This window comes from Tupaia chinensis, unplaced genomic scaffold, assembly GCF_000334495.1.
Source record: "Tupaia chinensis unplaced genomic scaffold, TupChi_1.0 Scaffold000453_2, whole genome shotgun sequence".
In the NCBI taxonomy this organism is placed as follows: Eukaryota; Metazoa; Chordata; class Mammalia; order Scandentia; family Tupaiidae; genus Tupaia; species Tupaia belangeri.
Genome location: NW_006159961.1, coordinates 466,793 through 475,677, shown reverse-complemented (window position 1 = coordinate 475,677; position 8,885 = coordinate 466,793). Strand labels below are relative to the sequence as shown.

Genomic DNA, 8,885 nt, shown 5'->3' with positions numbered 1-8,885 from the left:
CCATGGTTTGAAGAGTTTACAAAATATATTCATGTGGACAACAAAGCAGAAGAAACAGGCTTCCCTGCTGCCTGGATTTTAGCCTGGATCTCAAATAATCCTCCCTTATGGAGGCAGGGGAGGTGGTTCCAGGGAGGGCATAGCACAGGGGCTTTCACTCCAGGCTGAACCCCTGAATTACTGAGGGGTGACTGTGCCTGAAGGTGGAGATGTGGGTGAGAGTGGAAGTCGATTTGTCCAAAGCTGTAAAATTCTTGGCTCCCAGACCCTGCAGGGCATCCGGAAACTTCTCCATCCTTGGACAGTGGAGACAGCAGTAGGAGCCTTCAGAGCTCAGCCACTCACTGCCTGCTCCATGCTGCCCTCTGGTGCCAGCAGCTTGCTTTGCAAGACCTTTCTCTGCAAGCTCAGTTCTCCGTGTCAGCCTTGGCCAGGTCCGGAGAGGAACAGAAGCTATCCGGAGAGATAACAGAAGTTATCCTGGGATAACTCATCTCTGAGTCTTTGCGGTCAGCTGTGCACTCACTACTGGGCCAGACACATGTGTCTCCCCCACATGTGTCCTTGAATGGGTCCCGGAGTGTCTATGCCCCCCTGCAATTGGTGTGTGTGAAAGCTTATCACTTTCAAAATGGCGAGTGTAAATGTTTACCGATTTCAGAGGAAGTTCTAAACACTGCCTTCCCCCCAAGTTAAGAACCACTTAGTTCCTCAAAAGAACTCCTGGATGGCAGGGAGACCTCACTTTAAGAAAGATAAACCTTGTCAGAGCAGCTCCGTCCGGGTTCCAGTAACTGCATGGCCGAAGGCGTCTGTCAGCTGGGAAGCACATGTTGCCCTCCACGTTCAGCCCTGGAGTTGACCCAGATCCCCTCGTGTGCGGGCAGGGTCCGAGAATGAGGGGTAAAGGGCCAGGACTGGAAACGCTTCGGATTATTTATCACCTGGGTGAGGCGGGGAGGGCTAGAAGGGGCGAAGGGACATTGGCTTCAGTCAGCCATACTGAAGGTTCCACAGGCGGGGATCACCAATAGGTCGCGCACATGTTCTGTCTCTCTCTCTGATGCATTCCCACCACTTCTCCCTCTGGTGGCCAGAAGGAGAACTTCACCTCTCCTCTTGGAAGTAGAAGTTCAGTTCCTGGGACTGACAGGTGGCGTGGTGGTGAAGGTGCTGGTCTCTAACATGGCTGAATATGGTTCGAGTCCTGGATCTGGCAACTTGCTTTCTCACTTTCCCTCTCTTTCTGAGAGAATATAATAATAATAATAATAATAATAATAATAAAATTAAAAATTCTAAAAAAAAAGAAATTTGGTTCGTGGGCATAGGTCTGTCAATGCCAGAGTTTCCTCACACCAAGATGCACACAGAGGACTGAAATGAAATCACAGCTTCACAAGCTGTTTCAGGCAGTCCCTTAGGGACACTTATTAAACCACAAAATCACCAGAGTTCACTAGCTATGGCCAACCCAACATTTGGTAACTCGGAATATTAAACATTTATTGCGGGGGCTGAGGCAACATGTACTGGAGTCCCAGTTACTCAGGAGGCTGAAGCAGGAGGGTCATGAGTTTGAGGTCAGCAGGGGGAACATAACTGTCTCAAAAAATTTTGATATATATATATTTTTTGGAAAATTCTTGTTACTGGTTACCATCAGGCAGAGTGTAAAAAAAAAAATCATAGTTTTTCCCCACCTTTTTATTTGATAGATGATAATGTGAGTCAAGATAATTACAATAATAATCTGATAAACATCAAATGAGGCCCTACAACTCCATCCTCACCACCCACACCACCCTGGAGCACTCTGCCTTCATGGAAGACAATGAAGCCGTCTATGACGACAGCGAGCACCCAGCCTACACTAACCTGAATAGGCCGGTAGGTCAGACGTGTCCCTCGGATCGGATGGAGCCCCGAATGTTGATCTGACAGAACTCAGACCAACCTGGTCCCTGTCCTCTCATCCACTTCCCTCTGGCCTCATAATGGCCCCCTCATCTCTGAGAATGCCTACCACAAACAGCTTTCCGCAGCAGAGGTCACCAAGACTTGCTTGAGCCCGCCAACCCGATGGCGAAATGTGCCCCTGCCATGGTAACCATGTGGCTTTCTTGTTCTGTGGCGCTGTGGTTCCCAAGGATGCCATGGCCACCACCACCATCCAGTTTGTGGACTGGTACCCCACTGGCTTCAAGGTTGGCCTTAATTACCAGCCTTCCACGTGGAGCCCAGGGGAGACCTGGCCAAGGTGCAGCGGGCGGTCTGCATGCTGAGCGATACCAGAGCCATTGCCGAGGCCTGGGCGCACCTGGACCACGAGTTTGACCTGGTGTATGCCAAGCAGCATTTGTGCACTGGCATGTGGGTGAGGGCGCGGAGGGAGAAGAATTTTCTGAGGCCTGAGAAGTCATGGCTGACCTTGAGAAGGGTTATGAAGAAAGTGGTGTGGATTCTGTTGAAGAGGAGGGTGAGGAAGAAGAGGAGGAATGCTAAAGTTAACATGTCACGAAGGGGGACCAGCAGATTGCATAATGGTTACTTCGCTGGGCTCCCATATGGCTCACCACGGTTCAAGTCCTGGACTCAGTAGTTTCAGATTCATGCCACATGCATATGTGTGTGTGCCCAAGATCCTGGGAGGAGAAAGAGAAGGGATTGTGGCGTAGCCATCCCCCGTGGGAGTGATTACTCATTTTCTGCCTCTCTGTCTCTCTCTGCCTCTTTGGTAAGCGCAGGTGCCTTTTAGTAAAAAATGTCTCTTAAAAAAAGTCATAAAGGTGCTACTTTTACAAGGGAAACATTCTGTTTTAAACATGAAAAGTTGTGGTCTGATCTGTTAATTTGTATATAGCAGCATGTGCATGCCCCAGATCCCTAGAGGGGAATGGAGGAGAAGGGATCGTGGTGTGGCCATTCCCCTTGGGGGGGGGGCGGTGACTTCTCTGTCTCTCTCAGGTGAAAGTATGCACCTATGGCAAAAATCTAAAGGGAGAAAAGGTCATTCTTCAAAACTACAGTGATTAATCATATTTGAGAACTTGTTGAGTTCACAATGGCAGATCTACATTTTTCAATATTCAGTTTTTCACGTGAAAGCTTGACAGTTAAAATTGGCCAGCCTGAAACATGCCAGCACTGTGCGAGTGCCCAGGATCCGGCGGACTGGAGGACTGAAGGAAGGGGACTGTGGTACACAGACCAAGCAGAGGGTGCGTCTTTCTCAGGCTCACACTGCATACCTTGCTCTGAATGAATAAAGGAAAAACTATTTTTAGAGAGAGATTTTTACTATAGGGCGCATGTACTTGCTGGAAAGAGAGAGACAGAGAGACAGAAAGTGAAAAATCACCTCCTGGGGGAATGGCCACACTGCAATCCTTTCTTCTCCATTCTCCTCTTAGGATTTCGGGCACGCACGTGTGCCCAATGTGAGTTTAAAGCTACTGGGTCTGGGACTTGAACCATAGTCAGCTACATGGGTGTCCACAGATGTAACCATTCTGCCATCTGCTGGTCTCGTGGAAAAACATTTTAAGAATGAAAGAATTATTTATTTATTTAATTCCATTTGTTATTTATTTAAGTTTGACCAGAGAGGGACAGAGTGAGAGAGAGCTAGAGAGAGGGAAAGTGAAAAAGCAAGCCTTTAGGTCCAAACTTGAAGCCCGGTTGACCACGTGGGAGTCCAGTGCCCTTAACCCACCATGCCACCTGCCAGACCCAATTTCTATTACTATTTTTATTTGATCAGAGAGAGACAGAGAGAGAGAGAGGAAGGGAAAGCGAGAAAGCAAGCCACCAGGTCTAGAATTTGAATTGCAGTTGGTCATGTGGGAATCCAGCGCCTTTAACCACCACGCCACCTCCTGGCCCTGGAAAAATATTTTTTTAGTCATTTTTTTCAAGTGAAAAATGTTTTAATTTTTTTTAAAGAATTATTCATTTATTTTATTAATAATAATAATAATATTTTTTAAAAATTTGGCCAGAGAGACACACAGAGAGAGACAGAGAAGGAAAGTGAGAAAGCAGGCCGCCAGGTCCAGGACACAAACCTTGGTTGGCCACATGGGAATCCAGTGCCTTAGCCACCATGCCACCTGCCAGCCCCCAAGTGAAAAATGTTCTGAAAAACATTCTGGCCCAGCCTCAGTAGGCCGGGCCGCAGGGTACTGGGGTGCTGCTGGAAGCACATGGCTGACTGTGGGTTCAGATTCAAGGGGCTTCGACTTGCTGGGTGGGTTCTCCCCAAATCCTGAGGAGCCAGAAGGGGGAGAGGGGAGTGCAGTGTGCTGAGATCCTGCCAGCGGTGCCTGTCTCTCTCAACAGGTGAGAGAGGTGCTCAGTGGTTACGGTGCTGGGTTCCCACATGGCTGACAGGTTTGCTTCCTGGACCCAGTGACTTGAAAACCATGGCAGGCATGTGCGTGTGCATGCCCAAAATCCCGGGAGGAGAATGGAGGAGAAGGCACTGTGGCGTGGCCATGCTTCCTGGAGGGTTTCTCACTTTCCCTCTCCCTGTCTCTCTCATGACCGTGTGTGCCTGTGGGAGCTCCCTCCCACCCCCAAAAAAGAGGTTTGAAGAACGACGTTCCCTGATGAGCGCAGCTAGCGGTGCTGTATTTCATCACACTTTGCACACGTTCCTGGAAAATGGAATCAAAATCTAAGTTTATTTTGGTGCAAAAAAAAAAAAATTTGCAATCCGTGCGCGGTGTTTTCATAATAAGCCTTTCCCATGATCCTCGTGCAGCCGAAGTGCTCAGGGTATACTCACCGTATTCATCTAAGTAGGATTCGGCTCCACTTCGTCAAGGACACTGTAAAGTGAAAGTGCGTGGTGGGAGAACGAGGCGCTGGCAGCTCCATACGCCCGTTGCCTTCGCACTGACGGTGCTGATGCCCACACAGTGGCAACGCTGTGAAATGTGGCCCTGAGGCAGCGGGTCCCGCCGTGAGAGGCACCGCCATAGAGTAATCACAGAGCGGTCGGATGGGGACGAGATGGGCCTGTCGTCTGAGGCCTGACGGCGCCTGCACCGGCTGCGTTGGCTGGGAGAACGCATCTCACCCCACCACCACCCTTTTGATTTTCTGTCTCTGCTCCCGCAGATGCCGCTCTGTGTGGACTTCGTGTCCAGGACCGTTTTCCTGCTGGACGGAGAGCGAGTGAGTCCAAGGTGGGGCTTGTGCCACCAGCCCTCCTGCAGCTGAATCCCCCACCAGGAGGGAGCCAAAGCTGGACTTTCTTTTCTTTTTCCTTTGTTCATGATAGAGTGCGCGCGCGTGTGTGTGTGAGAGAGAGAGAGAGAGAGAACCGCACATGGCTGACTGTGGGTTCAGATTCAAGGGGCTTCGACTTGCTGGGTGGGTTCTCCCCAAATCCTGAGGAGCCAGAAGGGGGAGAGGGGAGTGCAGTGTGCTGAGATCCTGCCAGCGGTGCCTGTCTCTCTCAACAGGTGAGAGAGGTGCTCAGTGGTTACGGTGCTGGGTTCCCACATGGCTGACAGGTTTGCTTCCTGGACCCAGTGACTTGAAAACCATGGCAGGCATGTGCGTGTGCATGCCCAAAATCCCGGGAGGAGAATGGAGGAGAAGGCACTGTGGCGTGGCCATGCTTCCTGGAGGGTTTCTCACTTTCCCTCTCCCTGTCTCTCTCATGACCGTGTGTGCCTGTGGGAGCTCCCTCCCACCCCCAAAAAAGAGGTTTGAAGAACGACGTTCCCTGATGAGCGCAGCTAGCGGTGCTGTATTTCATCACACTTTGCACACGTTCCTGGAAAATGGAATCAAAATCTAAGTTTATTTTGGTGCAAAAAAAAAAAAAATTTGCAATCCGTGCGCGGTGTTTTCATAATAAGCCTTTCCCATGATCCTCGTGCAGCCGAAGTGCTCAGGGTATACTCACCGTATTCATCTAAGTAGGATTCGGCTCCACTTCGTCAAGGACACTGTAAAGTGAAAGTGCGTGGTGGGAGAACGAGGCGCTGGCAGCTCCATACGCCCGTTGCCTTCGCACTGACGGTGCTGATGCCCACACAGTGGCAACGCTGTGAAATGTGGCCCTGAGGCAGCGGGTCCCGCCGTGAGAGGCACCGCCATAGAGTAATCACAGAGCGGTCGGATGGGGACGAGATGGGCCTGTCGTCTGAGGCCTGACGGCGCCTGCACCGGCTGCGTTGGCTGGGAGAACGCATCTCACCCCACCACCACCCTTTTGATTTTCTGTCTCTGCTCCCGCAGATGCCGCTCTGTGTGGACTTCGTGTCCAGGACCGTTTTCCTGCTGGACGGAGAGCGAGTGAGTCCAAGGTGGGGCTTGTGCCACCAGCCCTCCTGCAGCTGAATCCCCCACCAGGAGGGAGCCAAAGCTGGACTTTCTTTTCTTTTTCCTTTGTTCATGATAGAGTGCGCGCGTGTGTGTGTGAGAGAGAGAGAGAGAGAGAGAACCACCTTCCCTGGGGTCAGGCCACACTGCATGCCCCCAGCCTGTGGGATTCCAGGTTGTTGCACACGTGCCTGGCCTGTTCCATGCTGACCGGTCCAGGCATTTGCACGGCGGCCACAGTGTGGGGCCTGGCTTCTCCTGGCCGGTGTATCACTACAGTGCTGTGGAGCCGGCCCCCAGTGGGGCTTTTCTTTCTGGCAGAGAGAGGGTTACAGGAGCTGCTCTTTCCTCTGCCCAGTGCAAGAAGGATGGGGACCATGGAGGTGCTGGCCTCAGGGGGAGGCTCAGGCCAGCCTTGGAGTGTTGGGGAGTTTATCCTGCCCTGGTGAAGGCTTGCAGGAACCTCCTTAGGCCCACTGACTGAGAAGGCCCCTCCCTGGTTAGGTCTGCCCAAAGCACCCCCACGAAAGCCCTGGGGTGGGGGCAGGAGTGTGAGAGGGGAGAGCCGGGTCTGCAGAGGGGCTTGGACAGAAGGCAGAGGGGCACAGGAAGTGGGCAGGGAGGCTGGGTATTGGCCGGGGCCTGCTGTCTGTGTGATCGCTGGCCTCCCCTGACATTTCTGGCCCAGGCTCGGGGTGGAGGGGGTGGTCAGGGTTCAGGGTGACCTCCCAGGGGCTAAGTTTAACATCAACAAGGGCCCAGCTGCCCAGCTGTTGTTTCTATGTCTGTCCGAGCGCATTGTTGGAGAAGCATGCAGTTCACCACCTACGCCAAGGTCAGTGGGGAAGGGACACCTCAGGTGCCAGGAACCTGAGCAAGATGGCTTCCCAGCTGGCCTCTCCGTCCAGCCTCAGCCCGGAGCGCCTCAGTCTTACTGCAGAAACAAGCCGCGGAGGCAATTCCCTGCACTGCCTCTGGCCAGCAGTCACCCCTGCTGCCCACGGTCCATTCATTTATTCAAGGAGCATTTACTGAGCACCTCCGCCATGCCAGGCAGTGTGCGGGTCACTGAGAGCACAAAAACGACATGGTGTCAGCACTCGAGTGTCTCCAGACTGCTAAGAGAGGAATAGTGTGAGGTCAGGGAGCTGGGGAGTGCCCAGCCTGGACAGCAGGGGTGAGGGATGGGCCCGAGCTTCACTCTGGTACCCCTGAAAGCTTCTGGGCCATAAGGGCTGCTACAGGCTCCACCGAATGACCGATGGTTGGGCGTTTGGGGTCTCCAGAGGTCTCTGGGTCGGAGGTAGGAGATGGGCCAGGGCCAGGGCAGCTGGTGGACAGGCTGTGCCCAGCTTGGGGCCCCCTGAAGGTGGGCCAGGCTGAAGGCTGGTCTTTGGCCTGGAGTGTGCGTCTGTCTGGATGAGGCCCGGGGCTTAGAGTGGAGTCCCCGGGGCCAGCGGCAGCACTGAGCACTCCTCAGACGCAAATGTCCCCTTCACCTGGCCAGCAGCATCAGAACCCCGGCTGGGCTGGCAAGGCAGGGCCAGAACCTGTGTTTTAACAGTCCCTCCTGGGGGGATGCACCCTGAGGATTGAACAGGGCTGCAGGCGCCTGAGCTGAGGGGACCGAGGGGGCACAGAAGACCCCTCATCTGCCCTCCAGGATGCCTTTCCCAGAGGGAAGGGAGAACAACACCCCTGAAGGAAGGTGGTACCCTGTCTGGAATGGATGAGCACAGACAGAAGTCCCAGCAGGAGAGCTGGGAGGGGCTAAGGGAGGGAGGGAGGGAGGGAGGGAGGGAGAGAGGGCTCCGGGCAGGGCAGGGGTGGAGGAAAACCTGCAGGCCCCCCAGGGTGCAGAGTGGAGACTGCGCAGTAAGCAGCCGGTGTCATCAATGAGGGTGCTGGGGCGGGCTGGGAGTTGGGCAGGAGTGGCCTGGGGGTGGGAGTCATGCTGCGGTGGGGTGGGGACACTGCAGGGGCACGTGGATAGTGAGGCAGAGCTGGGAGAGGGCCTCCAGGCTGGGGTCTGTGTTTGCAGGCTGGCTACCTGCTCACCTGCCAGTTTGACATGAATGTGCTTCCAGGTGGGGGCCACGCCCAAGCTGCTACCTTTCTCCCCTGTTCCCCACACCTCCGCGGGTCCCTTGAGGACAGCCCCAAACCCCACCTACTTATGGGGACTCTGGAGAGGCAGCCTGTTTGGCAGGGACCTGTCAAAGCATGGCCCAGCCCCAAGTTTGGGTACAGCCGGCAGCCCAGAGAGAGCAAGTGTACACCTGGGTGAGGTAGGGGTGGGGTGGGGTGGTCTTCCGGCCTCCCTCCACCATAGCACTGGCTGAGGGCAGGGACCAGGCAGAAAGGCCAAGGGGGATTCAGGCCGGGGTGGAGGGGGAGGCTGAGCTCCAGGAGCCCTGAGCTCAAGGGAGAGGTGAAATAACAGGTTCGAGGAGGGTGGTGTGGGGAGGGAGGGGCAGAAAGGTGTGGGGAGGACAGAGTGGAAAAACGCTAAGGGGGAAGCTCAAACCTCAGGCCCCACCCGTAGC

The 8,885-nt window shown here is 54.0% G+C and overlaps 1 pseudogene; it reads left to right on the top strand.

Moving 5' to 3' along the window:
- The first annotated feature begins 1,767 nt into the window (after positions 1 to 1,767).
- LOC102487450 (tubulin alpha-1 chain-like) lies at positions 1,768 to 2,505 on the top strand (annotated as a pseudogene).
- Positions 2,506 to 8,885: the final 6,380 nt, after the last annotated feature.